The sequence below is a fragment of the Rattus rattus genome, chromosome 7 (assembly GCF_011064425.1).
Source record: "Rattus rattus isolate New Zealand chromosome 7, Rrattus_CSIRO_v1, whole genome shotgun sequence".
Taxonomy (NCBI): Eukaryota; Metazoa; Chordata; class Mammalia; order Rodentia; family Muridae; genus Rattus; species Rattus rattus.
In genome coordinates, this window is record NC_046160.1 from 100,124,995 (window position 1) to 100,148,595 (window position 23,601).

The 23,601-nt window shown below is 47.1% G+C and overlaps 1 protein-coding gene across 2 annotated transcripts in view; it reads left to right on the forward strand.

Annotated features, from left to right (window-relative positions):
* Window positions 1-23,601, forward strand: part of Ttll5 (tubulin tyrosine ligase like 5) — a 219,707-nt gene that overhangs the window by 195,165 nt on the left and 941 nt on the right. The gene's annotated exons all lie outside the window — the stretch shown is intronic.

Here is a 23,601-nt window from a genome sequence, read left to right on the forward strand (position 1 = left end):
CCACTCTCAAATGTCCTGCAGCAGAGGCGTGGTTGGGCTGTGGAACTCCGTAGACCTGCATTCTGAGCTTGTTCTGCCACCTTAGAAAGTCCCTCAGGTTTGCTCACAGTGTGGCTGGCCGCAGTAAGAACTGAAAGAGCTTCTTAAGGAAGCATTTGAAGGTGGTTTTTTGTGTTTAAGTTTTCACTGAGATTTTAAAAAAAAAAAAAAAAATAGTAGGGGCGGGGCCTGGTAACTAATGACAACCCAAAGCAGACGCTTACTCAGGAGTAAATAGTTAAAGTAATGAATACAGATGCTATGCAATAGTAAGTGTGACGTAGGACAAATTACAATAGAATTAAATGTCCAAAAATAAAGCCATACATGATGCCACTGACTGGGAACCAGACTACCAGAGTTATACAGTGGAGAAAGAATGGCCTCACCGACAAATCTCCTCCAACAGTGGCCTGTCCACCTCCAAAAGAATAAAGATGGCTCATGCTGTATATAAAAATGAACCCCAAGTTGTCCAAATACAAGCGTTGAGGATAAAATGCCTAGACTATATAGGAGCGTGCGTGCTCTTTGACTTTGACTGAGCAGCTCTTTCTTTGTACAGCCCCATAGAGCACAGGAAGCCATGCAGTTAGAGCAGACTCATCCATAAGCTTGAACTCTGTGCTTCAGAAGAATCCATCAAGAAAGGTGCAGAGCCAAACGGGAGGCTGGGGAGGAGTCAGTGTGTAAGGGCATTTGCTGCACAAGCATGAGGACCTGAGTTCCAATTCAGCACTGATGAGGGGAGCGGGCAGAGACAGCAAGGTCCTGGGGATCTTGCACATCACTCACATCACTCTAGCTCCAGGTTCAGTGAGAGACCCTGTCTCAAGGGAACAAGGTAGAGAGTGAGAGCAGAATATCTCATGTTGAACTCTGGCCTCTGCACACAGGGCCACACAAAGTTGCGTGCATGCATGCCAGCATGGACCACACCAAAATACACACAGAGAGAGGGACAGAGTGGGAGAGAATAACTGCAAATCATGTATATTCTTACAGCTCAATAAAGGGACAGGCAATTTTAGAAGTAAACTGAGGGTTTCAGAGACATCCCTTTAAAGAACATGTGCAAGTGGCCAATAACCACCTAGAAAAGATGTGTCATTTGGAGAGTGCAGACCAAAGCCACTTCACACGCGGGAGGGTGGCTATAATCAGAGCTGGGTAATAACAGGTGTGAGTGGAGATGGGGAGAAATCGGGGTCTTTCCACACTGCTGACAAGGCTGTAAAGTGATGCTGCTGCTTCAGAAACAGCAGTCCCCCAGAGTTAAATGTGCAGTTGCCAATTAACCCAGCCACCCCATAAGTGACGGTGTTGAGTGCAGGGGTGGATGGTAGCATTGCTCAGAAGAACCATTATGTAAAAGCAACCTGACGTCTACCAAATGATAAAGCATGAAGTACAGTACGCGTACAGCTATGTAAAAGAGTGAGATGCTGATGCACACACGGCCTGGACATGCTTGGAAAGCATGGAGGAAAGCCAGTCACAGAGTGCCGGGTGTCACAGTTCTATTGATGTAAAACGTACAGGCTGAATGTAATGACACAGGTCACTCATCTTTTTTTTTTTTTTTTCCCGGAGCTGGGGACCGAACCCAGGGCCTTGCGCTTCCTAGGCAAGCGCTCTACCACTGAGCTAAATCCCCAACCCCCTTTTTTTCCATCTTTATTAACTTGAGTATTTCTTATTTACATTTCGATTGTTATTCCCCTTCCCAGTTTCCGGGCCAACATCCCCCTAACCCCTTCCCCTCCCTTCCTATAAGGGTGTTCCCCTCCCCATCCTCACCCCATTACCGTCCTCCCCCACAACAATCCCGTTCACTGGAGGATCAGTCTTGGCAGGACCAAGGGCTTCCCCTTCCACTGGTGATCTTACTAGGCTATTCATTGCTACCTATGAGGTTGGAGCCCAGGGTCAGTCCATGTAAAGTCTTTGGGTAGTGGCTTTGTCCCTGGAAGCTCTGGTTGGTTGGCATTGTTGTTCATATGGGGTCTCAAGCCCCTTCAAGCTCTTTCAGTCCTTTCTCTGATTCCTTCAACAGGGGTCCTGTTCTCAGTTCAGTGGATTGCTGCAGGCATTCGCCTATGTATTTGCCATATTCTGACTGTGTCTCTCAGGAGAGATCTATGTCCGGTTCCTGTCAGCCTGCACTTCTTTATCTTATCTAGTTTGGTGGCTATATATGTATGGGCCACATGTGGGGCAGGCTCTGAATGGGCGTTCCTTCAGCCTCTGTTCTAAATTTTACCTCCCTATTCCCTCCCAAGGGTATTCTTGTTCCCCTTTTAAAGGAGTGAAGCATTCACATTTTGGTCATCCTTCTTGAGTTTCATGTGTTCTGTGCATCTAGGGTAATTTGAGCATTTGGGCTAATATCCACATATCAGTGAGTGCATACCATGTGTGTTTTTCTGTGATTGGGTTACCTCACTCAGGATGATACTTTCCAATTCCATCCATTTGCCTATGAATTTCATAAAGTCATTGTTTTTGATAGCTGAGTAATATTCCATTGTGTAGATGTACCACATTTTCTGTATCCATTCCTCTGTTGAAGGGCATCTGGGTTCTTTCCAGCTTCTGGCTATTACAAATAAGGCTGCTATGAACATAGTGGAGCACGTGTCTTTTTTATATGTTGGGGCATCTTTTGGGTATATGCCCAAGAGAGGTATAGCAGGGTCCTCAGGTAGGTAGTTCAATGTCCAATTTTCTGAGGAACCTCCAGACTGATTTCCAGAATGGTTGTACCAGTCTGCAATCCCACCAACAATGGAGGAGTGTTCCTCTTTCTCCACATCCTCGCCAGCATCTGCTGTCGCCAGAGTTTTTTGATATTAGCCATTTTGACTGATGTGAGGTGGAATCTCAGGGTTGTTTTGATTTACATTTCCCTTATGACTAAAGATGTTGAACATTTCTTTAGTTGCTTCTCAGCCATTCAGCATTCCTCAGCTGTGAATTCTTTGTTTAGCTCTGAACCCCATTTTTTTTCTTTTCTTTTTTTCAGAGCTGGGGACTGAACCCAGGGCCTTGCGCTTTCTGAACCCCATTTTTAATAGGGTTATTTGTCTCCCTGCGGTCTAACTTCTTGATTTCCTTGTATATTTTGGATATAAGCCCTCTATCTGTTGTAGGATTGGTAAAGATCTTTTCCCAATCTGTTGGTTGCCGTTTTGTCCTAACAACAGTGTCCTTTGCCTTACAGAAGCTTTGCAGTTTTATGAGATCCCATTTGTCGATTCTTGATCTTAGAGCATAAGCCATTGGTGTCTTGTTCAGGAAATTTTCTCCAGTTCCCCACTTTTTCTTCTATTGGTTTGAGTGTATCTGGTTTGATGTGGAGGTCCTTGATCCACTTGGACTTAAACTTTGAACAGGGTGATAAGCATGGATTGATCTGCATTCTTCTACATGCTGACCTCCAGTTGAACCAGCATCATTTGCTGAAAATCCTATCTTTTTTTCCATTGGATGGTTTTGGCTCCTTTGTCAAAAATCAAGTGACCATAGGTGTGTGAGTTCATTTCTGGGTCTTCAATTCTGTTCCACTGGTCTATCTGTCTGTCTCTGTACCAATACCATACAGTTTTGTTTTGTTTTGTTTTGTTTTTTTATCACTATTGCTCTGTAATACTGCTTGAGTTCAGGGATAGTGATTTCCCCTGGAAGTCCTTTTATTGTTGAGGATAGTTTTAGCTATCCTGGGTTTTTTGTTATTCCAGATGAATTTGCAAATTGTTCTGTCTAACTCTATGAAGAATTGGATTGGAATTTTGATGGTGATTGCACTGAATCTGTAGATCGCTTTTTGTAAAATGGCCATTTTTACTATATTAATCCTGCCAATCCATGAGCATGGGAGATCTTTCCATCTTCTGAGGTCTTCTTCAATTTCTTTCTTCAGAGTCTTGAAGTTCTTATCATTCAGATGTTTCACTTGCTTGGTTAAGTCACACCGAGGTGTTTTATATTATTTGGGACTATTATGAAGGGTGTCATTTCCCTAATTTCTTTCTCGGCTTGTTTCTCTTTTGTGTAGAGGAAGGCTACTGATTTATTTGAGTTAATTTTATACCCAGCCACTTTGCTGAAGGTATTTATCAGGCTTAGTAGTTCTCTGGTAGAACTTTTGGGATCACTTAAATATGCTATCATGTCATCTGCAAATAGTGATATTTTGACTTCTTCCTTTCCAATCTGTATTCTTTTGATCTGTTTTTGTTGTCTGATTGCTCTGGCTAGAACTTCAAGGACTATATTGAATAAGTAGGGAGAGAGTGGGCAGTCTTGTCCCTGATTTTAGTGGGATTGCTTCAAGTTTCTCTCCATTTAGTTTAATGTTAGCAACTGGTTTGCTGTATATGGCTTTTACTATGTTTAGGTATGGGCTTTGAATTCCTATTCTTTCCATGACTTTTATCATGAAGGGGTGTTGAATTTTGTCAAATGCTTTCTCAGCATCTAATGAAATGATCATGTGGTTTTTATCTTTCAGTTTGTTTATATAATGTATCACGTTGATAGTTTTCTGTATATTAAACCATCCCTGCATGTCTGGGATGAAGCCTACTTGATCATGGTGGATGATTGTTTCGATGTGCTCTTGGATTAGGTTTGCTAGAATTTTATTGAGTATTTTTACGTCGATTTAAGTTTATTTATTTAATGTATATGAGTACATTGTAGCTGTCTTGAGATACACCAGAATCTGTTATAGATGGTTGTGAGCTACTATGTGTTTGCTGGGAATTGAACCCAGGACCTCTGAAAGAGCAGTCAGTGCTCTTAGCCGCTGAGCCATCTCTCCAGCCCCCTAAAGTTTATTCAATTTTTTTCCCCCAGTTTTGAGGATTGAACCCAGGGCCCCTAACATGCCAGGCAAGTGTGCTGTCACTGAGCTACAGTTTGGGTCCTTTGGTTTTCTATATCCAGGGTTGTCTCCCTTTGTGCTTTCTTTATTTCTTCTATTTTCATTTTTAATTCCTTCACCTGTTTGTGTTTTCCTGTAATTCTTTCAGGGATTTTTTGTGATTCCTCTCTATGGCTTCTGCTTGTTTATTTGTGTTTTCCTGCATTTCTCTATAAGGGAGTTCTTTATGTCTTTCTTGAAGTCCTCTGTCATCATGATCAGATATGATTTAAAATCTAGATCTTGCTTTTCTGGTGTGTTTGGATATTCAGTGTTTGCTTTGGTGGGAGAATTGGGCTCCGATGATGCCATGTAGTCTTGGTTTCTGTTGCTTGGTTTCCTGCGCTTGCCTCTTGCCATCAGGTTGTCTCTGGTCTTACCTTGTTCTGCTATTTCTGACAGTGGCTTGACTGTTCTATAGGCCTGTGTGTCAGGAGTGCTGTAGACCTGTTTTCCTGTTTTCTTTCAGCCAGTTATGGGAACAGAGTGTTCTGCTTTCAGGCGGGAAGTCGTCCCTGTCTACTGATCTTCAGCTGTTCTTGTGGGCGTGTGTCCTGAGTCCACCAGGCAGGTCACTTGGAGCAGAAAAGTTGGTCTTACCTCTGGTCTCGGGCCTGAAGTCGCTCCTCCATGCTGGGTTTCAGCTCTCCGTGAGGGCAGCAACCAGAAGGGCCTGCCCTGCCTTCTCTCGGGTCCCTGTGCACAGGGGGCCCAGATGGCACTAGACATTTTCCTCTAGAGTCAGAATTGTGGGCAGAGAGTAGTCTCCTCTGGCTTCCCAGGCGTGTCTGCCCCTCTGAAGGTCTAGCCCTCCCTTCCACGGGATGTGGGTGCAGGGAGCCGTTTGACCGGGTCCCCTTCAGATCCAAGCACAGTCTGGACAGCAGGGTACCTGCAGCTTGAGTGCCCCTATCTTCCTGCTCCCAGAGGCCCTATACAATTTCCTCTTGGGCCAGGGATGTGGGCAAGGGTGGGCAGTACTGGCGGTCTCTCCTGCCCTGTAGTCTCAGGAGTGTCCACCTGTCTGGGCGATGAGCGCTCTCTCCCACGGGGTTTGGGGGCAGGGAGCTGTGGGCTGGGATCATCGAGTTCAGGCTCCAACTAGAAACCGGAAGTGTCCGGTCCCAGAGGAAATTTTGCCTTTGTGTGTCCTGAGTCCCAACAGGCAGGTCACTTGGGGCAGAAAAGTTGATCTTACCTCTGGTCTCGGGCCAGGCCCCTCATCTTAACACTGGAGGGCTAAAGAGGATTCTGAGTTTGAGGATAACCCTGGTTTAAATAGACACTAACTCAAAACAAATAAAATGTACAGAACAGATGATTTTGTAGAGACTAAAATACTAGTGTTTGCCCAGGGCTGGTTGGGGGAAGGAGAATGCGGGTGACTTTCTAGAATAAACTTCCTAAGATTCTATTTTTGTATGGTAGTCACACAACTCTGTATAATAAAAACTCTTGAATTATATATACTCTTACGTGGGTAGATTTTACTCAGATGTGAAATATAGTCAGAGATGGTAGCATGCACCTTGTAAACCCCAGCAGAGAAACAGGGAAGTGGAGGGCATCCTCCACTGCCTTGAGTTTGAAGTCATCTTGGGCAACCTGAGAGAGACCTGTCAAAAAACAAACAAACCAAAACACACACACACAAAAAGATGTGACTATGACACATTTAACATTTTAAAAAAATCAAGAGCAGAGCAAGCTGGATGTGACTCACACCTATCTCCTCAGCATGTGGGAGTATATACTACAGGAGGATTGCCCTGACTTCAAGACCAGCCTGGGCTACATGGTAAATTCCAGGCCCACCTGAACCACCTTTTTTTTTTTTTTTTAATTTTTTATTAGATATATTTCTTTAGTTACATTTCAAATGTTTTTCCCCTTTCTGGTTTCCTGACCATGAACCCCTATTCCCTCCCCTCCCCCTCTCCCATACGGGTATTCCTCCTATACATTCCCCTTACTGCTCCCCCCCCCCGCATATTCCCCTGCTCTTTGGTGTCCTTCCTTCCTCCCCTATACACACATCACACATACACACATGCACACACAGACACACACACACTTTAACAAAAGCTCATTTAGGGCTGGAGCTTTAGCTTAGAGGTTAAGAGCATGTACTGCTCTTCCAGATGACCAGAGTGCAGGTTCAAACACCTACAGTCAGAGTCTAACTCCAGCTCCTGGGGGACCTGATACCTCTGGCCAACTTGGGCACCAGTACATTTATACTTAATTAAAAGAAATAAAAATGTATCTTTAAAAGTAATTTTTATAAGCCTATCTATTTTATGTGCCTGCACACCAGAAGAGGGCATCAGAACCCCTTACAGATGGTTGTGAGCCACCATGTGGTTGCTGGGAATTGAACTCATGACCTCTGGAAGAGCAGTCAGTGCTCTTAACCACTGAATTCATCTCTCCAGCCCTTAAAAGTAAATTTTAAAAACAATTTCCAATAGACATTTAAAGGGTTAAAAGTGCCTATTTATTGTGTCCTGTTCATGAAAGGCAGTACTGGTTTATCCAATAGTTTTTGTCCGTTTTGTTTTATGTGTGCTGTGAGATGTTACAAGGAAAGGCTTGGGGCCGTGTTGCCCACAGTGTTTCCCATTGCCAAGCAAGCTACTGCATTTGGTGTGTGGCAGCTGTTACTAGGCCTGGCCTCACTTGCATGTCCGTGTTTGGAAAGGTGACAGGCTCCAGAGGACTTCTATGGCTTTAGTCCACCCAGAGCTCAGGGGACCTTGACTATAGTTTCAGGGTCTTAAGCTTCACCTCCTGCTCCAAATCCGTTAGGGAGCAGCTGAGAATGGGGCGGGCTGCCCTGCACTTGCTTCCCTGCCCTGAATAATCTTTCCCCTGCTGATCCCAGCCCCGCCTCCCGCCTCCCGCCTCCCGCCTCCCGCCTCCCGCCTCCCGCCTCCCGCCTCCCGCCTCCCGCCTCCCGCCTCCCTCCACAGGGCCCTGCTGCCAGGCCACAGAGACCATGTGGCTGAACCTCCACTGTGCCTGGTACTTTTCTTCTGTGGAGCATCAAACATTTTCTTAGCTAACCCTCTGCAGTCATGCTGGGTCTGAAAAAGTGGGGGCCTGCTACTGACTCCCCCAGGAATTCTGGCCTTACTGCCCATGTCTTTAAGGGAACTCTGCGTTTTTATGTTAACCAAAGAAGCCATGAGCTTCTGTCAGCTTGGTTCACCACTGAGTATCTAACACATGAGTGCTGAGGCCCAGGCTGCTGTGATGGATGGAGAACATGCACACACATACATGCATGCTTATACACATGCACTCAGTGTCATACATGTACATGGCCAGGATGTCAGTTTTCCTTAATTCATCATCTCTCTGCCTCACAACCCTTGGGTCTTAGGAAGATAGAACCGCCAACCATCAGTCTAATATTTTCTGTGCTTGTAGCCTCTCCAAGAGGGCACTCACTTGTAATTAAACTAATTCTGATTTCTCCCTATCCACAGATGAGCTGTCAGGATTCTAAATCACATTTACAAGCAACTGCTTCCTCATGGCCCAGGGCAGGAACACAGCTGTGTCCCTGGGTAAAGGAGGTCTGGAACCTGCCACGTGTCCCCACTCTGAAGTTGTCAGGTGGAGGAAAGGGCAGACAGCCTCTCTGAACAGTCCGCTCGCTCTCCCCTTAGCTCCAGAGGGAGGAGGGGGGAGCAGGAAAGGCCTGTGCCCTGGTCATGGGAGTTTTGAAGGCAGCAAAGCCTGGTGCCGCAGTCTAGGTGAACCCTGCTTTCATTTCCCTGCCTGACAGCAGGGCAGGAATGGGCTGTGAAGTATTCGGTTTCACATCTGTTCCAGGAATTAGCCTCTCATAAATCCACTTTTCTTTTAAGCATCCCAGGAGCTCCTCCCTCACCGTCCTCCCTCCGTGTTGACCCCCACCCCACCCTGCCTAAACAGCTGAAGGGCTCCCAGGGAGGTCATCCCATTGATCTTTGTCATTGCTACCAAAAGAGAGACTCCAGAAGTCAGGGTGTCTGTGCTCTGTGTGCGGCTCTGCCCTCCACAGGTTTAGCACAGAACGTGCTGTGCATACCAGAGCCTGGTGTGCTAAAAAGAAGGCGGGGTTCCGAAGGGGAAGGGCGCTTCTCACCTCAGCTTGCCATTTGTGTGAGCCTGGGCAGGTCATCCACTCTCTCCTAGCTGGTAAAATTGGGGCCATGTCTCCCAAAGTGTATTCAAAGTGTGCAGGCTTCCACCTCCAGCTGGTCTGAGGAATGCTGCCTTCGGGGGCCAGTGCTGAAAGTCGTATTAAAGACTGAAGAGCCTGTCCTCCAAGAGGCTTTAAAGCGGGTCTCAAATCCGTTGGACCCTACAGTGCTAGATACCATCCTGACATTTTTAAGATGAGGTTACATTTCTCCAGTCTGGAGTCATCGTGTAGTGTGCTTGCTGAGTGCAGCTTAACTTGCTGACTTCCATGTCTCATTCAAGGAAAAAAGGAATAGAAAATAATTTTCATACCTGGCAAGGAGTGTTAAAAACCAACACAGTTTATAGGCAGAATCAAGGGAAAGTACCAGGCATGGTGGCCATGCCCTTAATCCCAGTAGTCAGGAAGCAGAAGCAGGTGAGTCTCAGACTGTGAGGTCAACCTTATCTACACAGTATGTGCGTGCCAGCCAGAGCTACAGAATTCAGACTCTGTCTCAACAGCAACAACAACAGTTCTGGGATCTGAGACTTCCGCTTTCTCCACCTGTCAGGTTTATTGTTCTCATGTGGTTTGGGGGTATATTACTCTGTTAATTCTGAGAATTAATTATGGCCACCCCAGAGTTCCAGTGTAGTCAGTGCCCAGTACTCACATGCTCACCCCAAAATTTGGCCCACCTAGGAAATAACATAATGACTAAGTCAAAAGGTCCCTAACTTCCTAACTTCCTCCCTCATACTCATTCCCCTTCCACTCCTTCTTCTTGTCAACAAGTTCCCCTCGTGTGGTGTGGTGTGTGGTGTGTGGTGTGTGTGTGTGTGTGTGTGTGTGTGTGTGTGTGGTGTGGTGTGTGTGGTGTGTGTGTGTGGTGTGTCTGTGTGTGGGTGTGGTGTGGTGTGGTGTGGTGTGTGGGTGTGTGTGTGGTGTGGTGTGTGTGTGTGTGTGTGTGTGTGTGTGTGTGTGGTGTGTGTGTGTGTGTGTGTGTGGTGTGTGTGTGTGTGTGGTGTGGTGTGTGTGTGTGTGTGTGTGTGGTGTGGTGTGGTGTGTGTGTGTGTGTGTGGTGTGTGTGTGTGTGTGTGTGTGTGTGTGTGTGTGGTGTGGTGTGGTGTGTGTGTGTGGTGTGGTGTGTGTGTGTGTGTGGTGTGGGTGTGGTTGTGTGTGGTGTGGTGTGTGTGTGTGTGGTGTGTGTGTGGTGTGTGGTATGTGTGTGTCTGTGTGTGGTGTGGTGTGTGTGTGTGTGGTGTGTGTGTGTGGTGTGTGTGGTGTGTGTGTGTGTGTGTGTGGTGTGTGTGTGTGTGTGTGTGTGTGTGTGGTGTGTGTGTGTGTGTGTGGTGTGTGTGTGTGTGTGGTGTGGTGTGTGTGTGTGTGTGTGTGTGTGTGTGTGTGTGTGTGTGGTGTGTGTGTGTGTGTGGTGTGTGTGTGTGTGTGTGTGTGTGTGTGTGTGTGTGTGTGTGGGGTGTGGTGTGTGTGTGTGTGTGTGGTGTGTGTGTGTGTGTGTGTGTGTGTGTGTGTGTGTGTGTGTGTGTGTGTGTGTGTGTGGTGTGTGTGGTGTGGTGTGGTGTGGTGTGGTGTGGTGTGTGTGTGGGTGTGGTGTGGTGTGGTGTGGTGTGTGTGTGTGGTGTGGTGTGTGTGTGTGTGTGTGTGTGTGTGTGTGTGTGTGGTGTGTGTGTGTGTGTGTGGTGTGGTGTGTGTGTGTGTGGTGTGTGTGTGTGTGTGTGTGGTGTGGTGTGTGTGTGTGTGTGGTGTGGTGTGTGTGTGTGTGTGTGGTGTGTGTGTGTGTGTGTGTGGTGTGGTGTGTGGTGTGTGTGTGTGTGTGTGTGTGTGTGTGTGTGGTGTGTGTGTGTGTGTGTGTGTGTGTGTGTGTGTGTGTGTGGTGTGTGTGTGTGTGTGTGTGTGTGTGTGTGGTGTGTGTGTGTGTGTGTGGTGTGTGTGTGTGTGTGTGTGTGTGTGTGTGTGTGTGTGTGTGTGTGTGTGTGTGTGGTGTGTGTGTGTGTGTGTGGTGTGTGTGTGTGTGTGTGTGTGTGTGTGTGTGTGTGTGTGTGTGTGTGGTGTGTGTGTGTGTGTGTGTGTGTGTGTGGTGTGTGTGTGTGTGTGTGTGGTGTGTGTGTGTGTGGTGTGTGTGTGTGTGTGTGTGTGGTGTGTGTGTGTGTGTGTGTGTGGTGTGGTGTGGTGTGTGTGTGTGTGCGTACATGTGGGTGTATGTGTGTGTGTATGTGTGTGTGTGTGTTATGTGTGGGTTGTGTGTGTGTGTGGGGTGTGTGTGGGGGGGTGTGTGGGGTGTGTGTGTGTGTGTGTGTGTGTGTGTGTGTGTGTGTGTGTGTGTGTGTGTGTGGTCAGAGCTGCTTGCATGAGTCATGGAGGTCTTTTCCCTGGAGCATGGCGTAATCAATGGCAAACCACTGAGGACAAGGACCCCGCCGCTGGTACCTATTAATGGTGTTAGACACATGGCTAAGGCATTGATCTTCAGCAGTACTGAGCTTTGAGTTTGACAATGTGAAACACACATCCCCAACTGTCTGTTCTTCTAGTCTCTTTTTACAAAACTCTCTTCCTGGCTGACTTCTCATTCTCCAGGGTCCCGCCCTCATCCTCGCCCTTATTTTCAGCTGACTCCGTGTACTGCAGCTTCAAATGGAGATGTCCAGCCACAGCTGGCACACGTGCCGGCATCACAGGTCAGGACAGACAGCAGAGTTCAGGAGGCCTGTTCTCAGTGGGCATGCCCTGGGCGTCACCCTCAGCCCACTCTTCTGTGTAGGTCCACAGATCCTAGACATGTTGGGACATCTCTCCTGCTAACTGCACAGGCCTCTCAAGCATAACATACCCCAAACTGAACTTGTGATTCTCTTAGATACTCCTAAGACCTTCGACAGCCATCTTCCTCAGAGACAAAGCCGTGACTGAGTCTCTTCACCCCTTTCCTCACGACCCCGTGTACCTATCCAGTTGATTCTCGGTTGTTATATTTTGTCCTTCAAATACCTTTCGTGTGTCATTCATAGCTCATTCCTAACTAGGATGTGTCACGTTTTCTTTGAACTAGTGTTGATCTCATCACACACTCGCTCTTAGCTTCATTTAGTCGTCGTTGTCAGCTTTGAGACAGGATCTCACCCTAACCGGCCTCAAACTCAGAAATTTCACCAACCTCTGCTTCCCAAGCGCTGGTGTTAAAGGGGTGTGCCACTAACCAGCGTAAGGTGGTTTTCTCCGGCCTGGGTCAGTGGGTCAGTCAGTAAGTGCCGGTCATGTAAACCTGAGCACTTGCTTTCCAGTCTCCAGAGCCAGGCATACTGAGGAGGGCCTGTAATCTCAGCACTGCAGAGACAGGCAGATTGCTAGAGCTCAGAGGCCAGTCAGACCAGCCATGTCAGCTCAGGTTCAGTGAGGCCTGGCTCAGGCAACAAAGTGAGTTGGAGAGAGATCCAGGGGACCAAGCTCTGTTCCTAGCACCCCTGATAGCCACATTTAACTCCAACCCCAGGGAGATGGCACATCTCTGGCCTCCAAGGGAACCTCCGTGTGCCTGTGGTGAAGCAGCAATAGTCAGCGAGCTGAGCTGGGTTTGGTGCGCACACCTTCAGTCCTAGCACTTGGGAGGCAGAGGCAGAAGGATTTCTGAGTTCAAGGCCACCCTGGGCTACACAGAAAAACCCTGTCCCAAAAAACAAACAAAAGTTATTTTTAATCCTAATTTTAAGGAAGAGAAAATGCAAATAGAAAACAGGTGGGACAGACAGTTCAGTAGAAATTGTATTCTGCCCCTTAGTTTGCCACCCACTAGCCATGTTGGCTACATAGACACTGGCCTTGCTGGACTCGGACATTAGAAATACTTTATCTGTTACATGCCAGATTCTGTGCTGCGCACCTGAATTAAAACAGCTACCATCTTTTTCAGAGGGCTGCTGTGGAGGCCAGATGAGATGGTGCGAAGGGAATCTGCTAGCTTTCTGCTTTTGCTTTTCACTATCGTGTGACACCTCAAACAGTCTTAATCCTCAAAGGGCAAATACCCTCACGCCCACTAGAATATATTATGGTTTTATTTACACCAAAGTTTGAAAGGAAGAGGTATTTGGCCTGTACCCCACTTCACAGAAAAGCTCTCCAGCCATACTATTCTTCACATAAATACTCAGTTAGCACAAGTTTTTCTTTGTTAGTAGGTATTGTGTAACAATTTTTATCCCCAAACTTAGGGCTTTACAAGCCTCTCTTACCTCAGTTTCTGTGGCTGGGCCTTCCTGGTGCAGCCGTCCATCTTTGGTTAAGGTGTCTCATGCAGTTGTGGTCAAACTGGCAGCAAGGGCCTCTGACCTCATTTTTGAGATGAACTGGAAACGAGCTTCCAAGCTCTCATTCTCGTGGTTGCTGGCCAGCCTCCACGCGGACCTCTCCCAAAGCTGTCTGTCTGTCTGTGTGCACTTGGTCAGGTTGAGCCTTTCTGAATCTCAGCTGTGGAATCTCAGTTCCCTCTTCCCCAGGGTCCTCAAAAGTGACTGCCCCTGGAGGCGTAGCCGTGTCCCTGGGCCTTCTCCCTTCTGACCTAGAAGAAGACACTTCAACCACATGTGCTCACTCAGAAAAGACCCGCTGAGGGCACGGAGTGGAGAGGGGCCAAACTTAACAGTGCCCTGGTCTTGGACCCCAGACCTGTGAGAAAAATGAGCCCATGTATAATTTTAATTTTTCAAAGCCTACTTTTAATGATAGTTCTTAAATGCTCTAACCTCCCTTTTAGCCCACCACCCATCAGAAGGAGTGGGAAAGAAAGGAAACAGGGGAAGTGAGCCTCTTTAGGAATGGTTCTTTGGAGCAGATCCCATCTGGGTTGTCAGGAGATCAGCAAGCAGTTCAGTTCATAGTCAGCCGTGGCAGCTCGGTCCATGGACAAACACTTCATGGATATACCAGCATTCAGTTCAGTAGAGTCACGATAGCAAACACGAAGCCGCAGCTGTGGCTCAACCTAACAGGACATCACCAGAAGGTTTTTGGTGTATTTCTCTCTATGGAGTCCTAACAAATGAAGTTCAACTACACAATGTACGGTGGACCAATACCTGTGTCGTTAGCAACAGATCCTTCGTCATGTGTCCTTTTCCACATGCCAGGGTGGTCACTGTTCCCTACCAAGGTTAAACTTTGTTCTTATGATCTTGAGGGACACTGATATGGGGGACAGGCCATCCTGCTTGTCCCTTTCAGAGCATCCTGAGAATCAGCATCTTTGTTAAGCTGTGGCTGGCTGCGGGCTCTCCTGGGTGGGCCTTGGTTGTCAGGGCCGAAGAGTCTGTTCCTTGTTATTTCCTGGTTGCAGGATGACAAGATGACAGACTGGTGCTAGGAGCCATTTTACTTTTCCTTGCAGAGAGAGCTATAGAACCCAAGAGTGAGCTCCTGGGAGACCTCACCAGCCCCACCTTCCAGAGCTGTCTTGAGATTGCCCGTTTGCATGTGGATTACCTAAGGAGTGCTCTTCTGTGGCTAGGGAACAAGTTCTGAGACACAGTGTAAATAGGGGATGAAGAAGAGCAGAAAGCACAGCACAGTGTGGGTCATGCTCCCATCCTGGGAAAGGCGCGCGTGGCCACAGGTCAGAGCAGGCCGCTGCCCGCCTGCGAAACGGAAGTGCAAAGCCTGGGGAGAGAGACACTTAACTTGGGTCTCTGTGGTTCAGGTGGCTTTAAATCACACATATTTATTTTGTACACACACACACTCTTCTGGGCAGTTTGTGGGAGTCAGTTTTCTCCTTCCATTATAGAATCCAGAGATGGAACCCAGGTCATCAGGCGTGGCGTCGGCAAGCTCCTTTACCCACTGAGCCACCTCAGGCCCTGCTTCATGTCAGTTCGGTTGTTAGTTTGTATTAATGCACATGTGTATTAGTTTAAACACCTTCCTTTCTAAAGAAAAGGCCTGGAGGCCAAGGATATGACTCAGTGGATAAGAATACTTGCTGTGAAAGCAAAAGGACTTGAGTTTGAACCCTTAGCACCCATAGAAACCAAGCACGACCACACGTCTGTAACTCCACCATTGGTAGGCAGAAACAGGAAGGTCCCAGGCAAAACAGCACCCATCGGGTCCAGTGAGAGACCTGCCTCAAAAAAAACCAAAACAAAAACAAAAACAAATGAGCAGCGACAGGGACAATGCCCTCTCCTGATACCCGCGTTGGAACCCTGCATTCATACATGATCCTCCCACGCACACACCTCGTGCACTAAGGATGCAGAGCATTGGAAGAATGAGGTCTGGTCACTGTACCGGCTTTTGACCTTAGACTGTTATGATTTCATGTTGTTGGACATGAGATCAAGATATATTACACATAAAACTTTAATATACACATTTTTAATTTGTAAATGTTTTTATGATATATTTGAGTATTTTGCCTTTGTGTGTGTATACCACACACACGCCTGGTGCCAGTAGAATTCAAGAGAGGGCATTGGATCCCATGTGACTGGAGTTCTGGATTCTGGATTTAGGAGCAGCAAGTGTTCCTAAACCACTGAACCATCTCTGCGGCCGAAAATAATTTTTAAAAATTAATCCTAAGATTAATTTTCTACCAAATGCCCACTGGCACTGTGTCCTAGCAAAGGTTAGAAAGGCCCCTTTTCTTCTGGGTCAGCTCTTCCTTTAGCTCCTGCATTGTGCTTTACAACTGATGCTGCTTCAGGATTTCAGCTCTCGCATCACTCTGATGGTCCTGGCATCTGGGTCTCCACTAATGGCATCTAGAGTGCATTTTGTTGCAAGTAGCCGGACCCAACTCAAGATAGCCACGAAAGGAGTTTGGCTCACATCGATGGCGAGTTCTTATACTGTCTGTCCCCATTACTTTTCTCGTCTCTGCGATACCTTACCTGGCAGGAGCAGAACAGTGTTTGTTTTGGCTTGTGGCTGATAGGGCCCAGTCCTGAATGCTGGGGAAGGCATGGTGGGGCTCATGCCGGTGAGAGTGTGGCTTGGGACTCCTCACATCTCAACGGGCCAGAGGCAGGGCCAGCTTATAAAATGCAAAGCCCACCCCACCCTTCACCCTGTGACCCACTGTCTCAGCGAGGCTCCACCTCCAAATGGTTCCAGAATCTCCCATAACAACACCACCAGCTAGGGACCAAGTGTTTAGACTCATGGGTCTGTGGGGCCTTTCACATCCAGATCATCACAGGATCCTAGAGCTAAGCATGTTGGTGTGTGGAAACCATGAGGCTGTGTGGTTTGAGCAACTTCATTATTCTTCACAGCCTGGGGACCAAAAAGAACAGGAGTTCTGCTCTTTCTACAGAAAGGGAGCATCTCTCAAGGCAGCACTGGGGGCTTGGCTCACCCGCTGAGGACACCACCTCAAGCAGTTGCTGCGGTCAAGGGGATATGGACTTGGACTAAGTGGGCCTGCTCCTTCCTTACTGACCCAGGAAGGGTAGCACTACTAATTCCAGTCTGGCCAGGGAAAGCTAATTGCTATCAAAGGATGCAGATGGAACATTTCCCTAAGGGGTTAAAACCATAAGCAAATAGGAAGGGCCATGGGACAGACAAAACAGTAAAGTCCCCTGCGTCACTTCAGACTTTTTTAAGTCTATATGCAAGCATAGGTTTTAAACAAGATAATACAAGCAATAAGCACTTCATGTTATGCCTGGAGGCAATAAATTTGCCACTCCTCCTGTATTTAGTACACAGTACAGTGGGGTCGAGCACATTCGTGTCGGGAGACTGGCACTGCCATCCATGTGTACACTTTTCATCTTGCAGCACTGCCTCCCTGTACCTATTAAATGAAGGTCTTTGTACCACACCTACCATTCTGCTTTCTGTCCCTATGGGTTAAGTGGCAACATGCATTATTTGACCTTTTGAAACTGGTTTATTTCAGTTGGCATGATGTCCTTAGCATTCATCTGGGTTGTAACCTGCTTCAGAGTTTCCTTTCTGTGCCATGCTCACTCCATTGTGTGAACATGCCTGTTTGGTTCATTGCCTGTTCATCCAGCAGTGGACACCTGAGTTGCTACCACCTTCTGGCCCTTACGTTTAGTGTTGTTGTGAGCACAGCTATGCACTTATCTATTTAATCTCTGCACTTGTTTCTTCTGCATATACACACAGGAGTGGAATTACTGCATCTCGTAACTGTATTTTTAAGGTTTTTGAGGACCATTAAGACTGGTGCTAGTGTCCACAGAGAGGATACCATTTTGCCTTCTGCCAGCAGTACCCAAGAGTCTTTTCTCTGTCTTCACCAATGTTCGATATCTTCTGGGGCCCTACGCACACACTACTGGATTTCCTATGGCTTCCTCATATGTGCACACAGTGTATTTTGACCATAGTCACTCCCCACTATGCTCTAACACCTCCTTGTGCCTCCACTTTTTCTTTACCAAATAGTGACCCCCTCTATTTTCACATCCTTTTGTGGGGGGGGGTCCAAGGAGTTTAGTTGGGGTTGCTCACAGGAGTGTGGGTGAGGGGTTGCTTACAGGCACTGTTCTAGTGACTGTGGCATTCCTTAGCCCCTTACCGTGCTTCTGAAATCAGCTGTGATAATGAGCTATGACGTATGCCCCTGGTAGCATCAGCCTGTGAATGATGGGACAGGCTTAGCCCGGAGCATCTTTCAGCATCATCCTTACAGAGGTTAAAGCTATGGGTGGACTGATTCAATTCCAAGGAAAGAGTGTGAGGGAGAACAGCACAGTAGCCAGGGCTGAGACACTCAGCTGGTGTCCCCTACAGATACCTAAGTAATTTAGACCCCAGAAATACATGACGTAGGGACAGTTGAGCTAATATGCTGACACAGGTGCCTATTTAAAATGGTCTGGGGATAGATTTTTGTTTAGATTGTTTCCTTGTGACTCATGCCCCATGGAACCCTTTTGAACATCCAGAACAGTGTCATTTAGTAACCACTGACGTTTGTCAAGTTACTTCCACATAACAGAGGAAGAACGTAAGCGCAGAGACTGGTTTGTCTGAGTTTATTCGTGCACATCCCAGCTGCTCAGGGTAATGGCCTGGGGTCGCTGGAGGCTAAGTCTTCCGAGAAGCTTGGAACATGAGTTCTAGCCTTCCGATGCCTGGGAACAGCCTCTTTAGCACACGCCATCTCCCTCAGTTGCTCCTAGAATAGAATACACCACTCCTCTCAGCTTCCTTAAGCCACTAAGGAATCTGGCGATTCTTTCATGAGAACAGTGGTTTGTCCTTTTTATTTTGTACTTTGGTTTGGTTGGTTGTTGTCTTGTGTGAGACGGAGAGCGCGTAGTTAAGGCACACCTACAACTCACTGTGTATTCCAGGTGTAGAGTTCTGGGTTGATCCTCCCATCCTGGCCTCCCAAGTCCTCGGCGTACAGGCATGGATCACCATGCCCCAGCCCCAGCAGAGACTGTAACTGTAAGTCATGACCTAGCAGTACTGGGCCGTTGAGTCGACTACTGGGCCACTCAGGTTCATGGGAGCCGGCCAGTGCCATCGTAGTACTTGCTTGAATCAGTCGGAGCGTGTGTTTGCTTCACTGGGAGAGCTGCCCTAGCAGTGCTGGAACACGCAGGGCCACAACCATCAACCGCCCCTCTCTCTGCCCCAGTGGGAGAAAGTGGAGAGAAAGAGAAGACCACCAGGCTCTGTTCAAGTCACAACACATGCGTTCCATGACCATTTAAGACTTTTTTTTTTAACGGTACACTGTGGTCTTCCTTTAAAGGCCACCTAGGTCTCTGTGTTTACTTCTGACCTTCCCCTAGCAGTTGAAACCCTGCTTTTCTGATCTTCAGAGACAGATCTGTGCTCAGTACCCTCTGTGCTTCGTTGGTGCTCGGTCTACTATGGGAGGATAGGGCTGGAGTTTTACAGATGCAAAGTCACTGTTCTAGAGTAGACCAGAATCCCTGCTACTGGCAGTCTGTTCTTTTAACTCAACTACATAAACTCCATTCTCAAAGCCCACTAAAGGGTTGGGGACTTAGCTCAGTGGTAGAGCGCTTGCCTAGCAAGCACAAGGCCCTGGGTTTGGTCCCCAACTCCGAGAAAAAAAGAAAAAAAAAAAAAGCCCACTAAAGATTTAAGATTTACTACAATGAGCTAAAAACAAATAAGATAGCATTAAAGCCCAAAGTTGAAGAGTCATAAACAGCAAAAACAAGGTCATGGGCTCACTTTGGAAATGGCTCAGTGGGGAAAGGCACTTGCCACCAAGCTCAGTTACCTAAGCTCAGGGTAGAAGGAAGGAGCTGGCCCCTCAGTCTGTCCTCTGACCTCCACATAACTGACCTGGATATGCACAAAAGTAAATGTGAAGAAGTGTCTCAGACTAAAAGCCATGGCTCTGCTCGCCCCTCACCATCACAGAATGGCTGTAAGAGGTCAGAAATAATTGTTCTCACAGTGATTATTCTACAAGTTTTTGTTGAGCTAAGGTTTCCTTGTGCATCCCTGGCTGGCCTAAAACTCACTGAGATCCACCTGTCTCTGCTGGAATTAAAGGCGTGCACTACCACACCCAGCTACAAATCGACATTTGTATATATGGACAGACATAATCAGATATACTTAGGCAGATTGTGCTTCAAATTTGGCACCATCGTCACATCACAGAATTAGAATCCAAGAAGCTTAATTTAGATTAGCTATACAATTTTTAAATTTTCATAAAAGGGTAGATATTAAATATCCTTGTGCCAAAAAAAGGGCTGTCACATGTATAAAGCGGCCTTCCCTCTGGATATCACTGTCACATGTGTAAAGTGGCCTTCCCTCTGGATATCACTGTCTATGTGCAGGGGCAGGAAGAAATGTTCCACTGAGCCACGTTGGGAAGTCATCCAGAGACACATTTCTGTTCCATGGTGTTATTTTATCAGTAGATTTACCTGGTTGCTCTATTAGGAAAAGGAACCACAATAAGAAAACTATAATAAGAAAAACAGGTTAGTAAGAATCAAATATGTCTTCAAAAATGATGTGTGTTTTTCCTAGAGAAAGAATTAGCCTGGTGGAGTGGTGCCATCCGTAATACTGACAAGGGGGAGGTTAGAACATGATCAAGAGTTCAAGGCCAGCCTGAGCAAAGACTTTGTCTCAAAAAGGCTTATTGTATAAAAACAATAATAATAGTTCCTTAAAATAGCTTTATATTAAAAATTATTCACACATTTGCGAGAGGAATATCTTGGAGCAAATATTGGTGTTGACATCTATGGCTTAGACCAAGTGCCCTCTTTGTTCATTCACAATAATAAAGGGGTTCTGGGAGGTTTGGGGTTAAAGCCAGCTCCCACCTGGCACTGGTTGGTGGTAACCCACGCCCCACAACTGCCTTCCCATTTCCCCAGGCTGACTTAGCTCTGAGCAAGCCCTGCAGCTGTGTCAGGCGGCCAGGGTTTCATGAAGCAGATCTGATGTTCTTGTGCGCCTGTGTTGTTCATTCCTGCCAGCTGGAACGGTGCCCAGAAAGGTAAAGGGCAGAGTGTGGCCCTCACTCACCCCAGCTCTGCCTGTCTGCCAGTGTCACTCAGGCTATAAATAGGGGGTTAGTCCACCTCCCTTCTCATCAAACTAGAAGGGCGCCAGAGGAGACTGCCAGGGCCACTATGACCAGTTGGAAACTTGAGGGACTGACCTAAGAGATAAAGATCTTTGTATTTATATGAATAAAAACAAAACAAAAACCCCAGCACCCCATAGAATGGGTGTGGAGGTGTGGGCCTGTAGTCTCATCATTTGGAAGTGCAGGCAGGAAGATCAGAATGTAAGGCCATCCTCAGCGTGGTGTAACAGGTTCAAAGCCAGCTTGGGATACATAAGACTCAACCTTAAAAAATAAATGTTTTAGTTAGGGATGGTGGTACAAGCCTTTAATCCTAGCACTCGGTACCTGAGGCAGGTGGATCTCTGTGAGTTACAGCAAAGCCAGGGCTACATAATAGAAAAGCCCTGTCTAAAAGACAAAAACAAACAAACAAAAACATTTTCCCTGCTTCAAACTTTATCAAGCCTTGAGAGATTAAAAATAACCTAACTAGTCAGGCCGTGGTGGTACACACCATTAACCCCACACTTGAGAGGCAGAGGCAGACGAATCTTTGAGTTCGAGGCCAGCCTGGTCAACATAGGAAGTTACAGGACAAGCAGGGCCACACAGAGAAACCCTGTCCTGAAAACAAAGCAAAAAAAAAAAAAAAATTAAGAACTCATCCAATGTTAGGTTTATGGTTGAGAGTCCAGCCTTGCTTTGTGGCACAGAAGCGACAGCCCTGCTTTCCTGAGCACCTAAGGCCTGTGGGTGTCGTGAGCTCCTAGGAGATGGGAGACGGCTGCCGAGCCGGCCGTGGCACGCAGGTCTAGATGTGCAGACTGGCACACCGGCTCTTTGCTGTTGCAGAAACCGCCTTTGCAGCATTAGTCAGAGGTTTCTTACCTGTACCGTCTCCTGCATTTCCCAGCAGTAAGCTAGTCACCAGGCAGCTCCCATGCAAACACTTAGTTGACAGAAGTGCCCAGGATGGTGTGAGAATGTATAAGACATGGCCTCTGCACTTCCAAGAGTGTAGGGGGAGCTATATGGTGGGTTGTACCATAAGTCCCAGCAATCAATGGGGGAGTCCAGTCCTAGGCCAGAACAGAAGCTCATGGAATTGTGTTCCAGAGCCCCTTGATCTGCCATCCAGGCACTGGGCCTTCTGGAGGGCAAGAACCAGAGCCTGCTCCCACCTCAGCAGTGTTCTCTGTCTGGGGAGACCTCACAGCACTAACGTGGCAAATCCTGCTGTGGAGAATAGTACCATTCTGTGGAGCAGCCGTAAACATATGCAGAAGCAGGCTGAAAGCTGGGCCTATGGAAGTCTGCTTGCTGCGGTTCTCAAATAATCCCATGGGTAACACTCTAAGAAATGTGTAGTCACAATTTAAAATAATAGAACAACCCGTGAGCAAAAGGGGGCAAAACAGCCAGTCCTAGATCTGCAGAGACTGACACTGAAGTCACCATGTGATGCAAAGCGAGTACTTGCATGGCCAGGGAAATTGGAGGGAATAAGAAATTAGTTTAAACAGTAGATGAGAGCCGTGACGTGCACACTTCAGAAGAACTAAGTGGCCTGCTCTGTTTGAAAAGATGACTGAGGTGGGCTGGCCAAATGGCACATTAGACCCAGAGGTGTGTTTGTTTAGAGAAATTATCTGGAGTACAGACGGGGGGGGGGGCAGCTGAGAGGGCCTAACAGATATGCAAGTGGAATTCAGGGAGGAAAAAGTGGGAAACATCATTTTTGAGATGATGATGATGAAAATGTCCCAGGACTGATAGGACATTCACATGCTATGACACAGCTTCAAGAGAGAGCAGGACTCCTGTCATGGAAGACCGAGAGCCAAGGAGAAAGTCACCTGACCTTGGCCTATGACCTTCCCCATGAGCTTCTGAGCGCACACTCACATACACAGGAAAACAAATACACTTGAGAAGGATGAACAGCCATTCTACATGCCTTGGGAATTAAGTAAACAACAAGAAGATAAGCATGAACTTTCTGCCAATCATCTTTCTTTCTTTGTTTGTTTCTTTGTTTCTTTCTCCCTTTCTTCCTTCCTTCCTTCCTTCCTCTCTCTCTCTCTCTCTCTCTCTCTCTCTCTCTCTCTCTCTCTCTCTCTCTCTCTCTCATTCACTCTGCAGCACCAGGGATCCACCTCAAGTTTCCCAGCATTCATCTTGGGTAGCTGACCACCACCTATAACCCCAGCTGCAGGGGGATGTCCCATTTTAGAATGGGAGCTACCAAGAAGCTTTAAACAGATGCTGGGCCTAGGCTAGTTCCCAAAGCAACCAACTCCCCACACATGGAACTGCTATGCATCCAGGGGGAGGCTGGACTTGTGCTCATACACCTCCCAGGAACATAATCAATAATGAATCTTTAAAAAATAACTTTATTAAACCTATTTTAAATTGTAAGCAGTCGAGGAAAGGGTAAGATTCCAAACAGGGCAAAAGACCTGGGAGTCTAACTGGCTCCTTAGTGAGTACGTTTCCCAGAGCTGGGTGAGGAGCAGGTACCAGGAGCATGAAGTGAGGATGGGGTGGGTCCGAGGCAGGGCAGTAGCAGACAACCTGACAGGATTCAGATCTCAAAGGCACGTGTGGACTTTTTTACCTCACACTTTGAAAATGCTGACATGACCCTGCGCTCTGAAAAGGTGAACACTTTTGGTTCTTCAATATATAAACAAGAAGAGGAGTCCAAGTGTTAGTTTATTTTGGATGGAGGAGTCTAACTGTTGATGCCAAGGCTGCCTTCGAACTCCTAGGCTGAGGTGATCCCCCTGCCTCAGCTTCCTGTGGACTACCAAAGGGCATCTCTGGACATAACAAGAAATAAAAATGTTTTCCTGCTCCTGGGCATGGCGG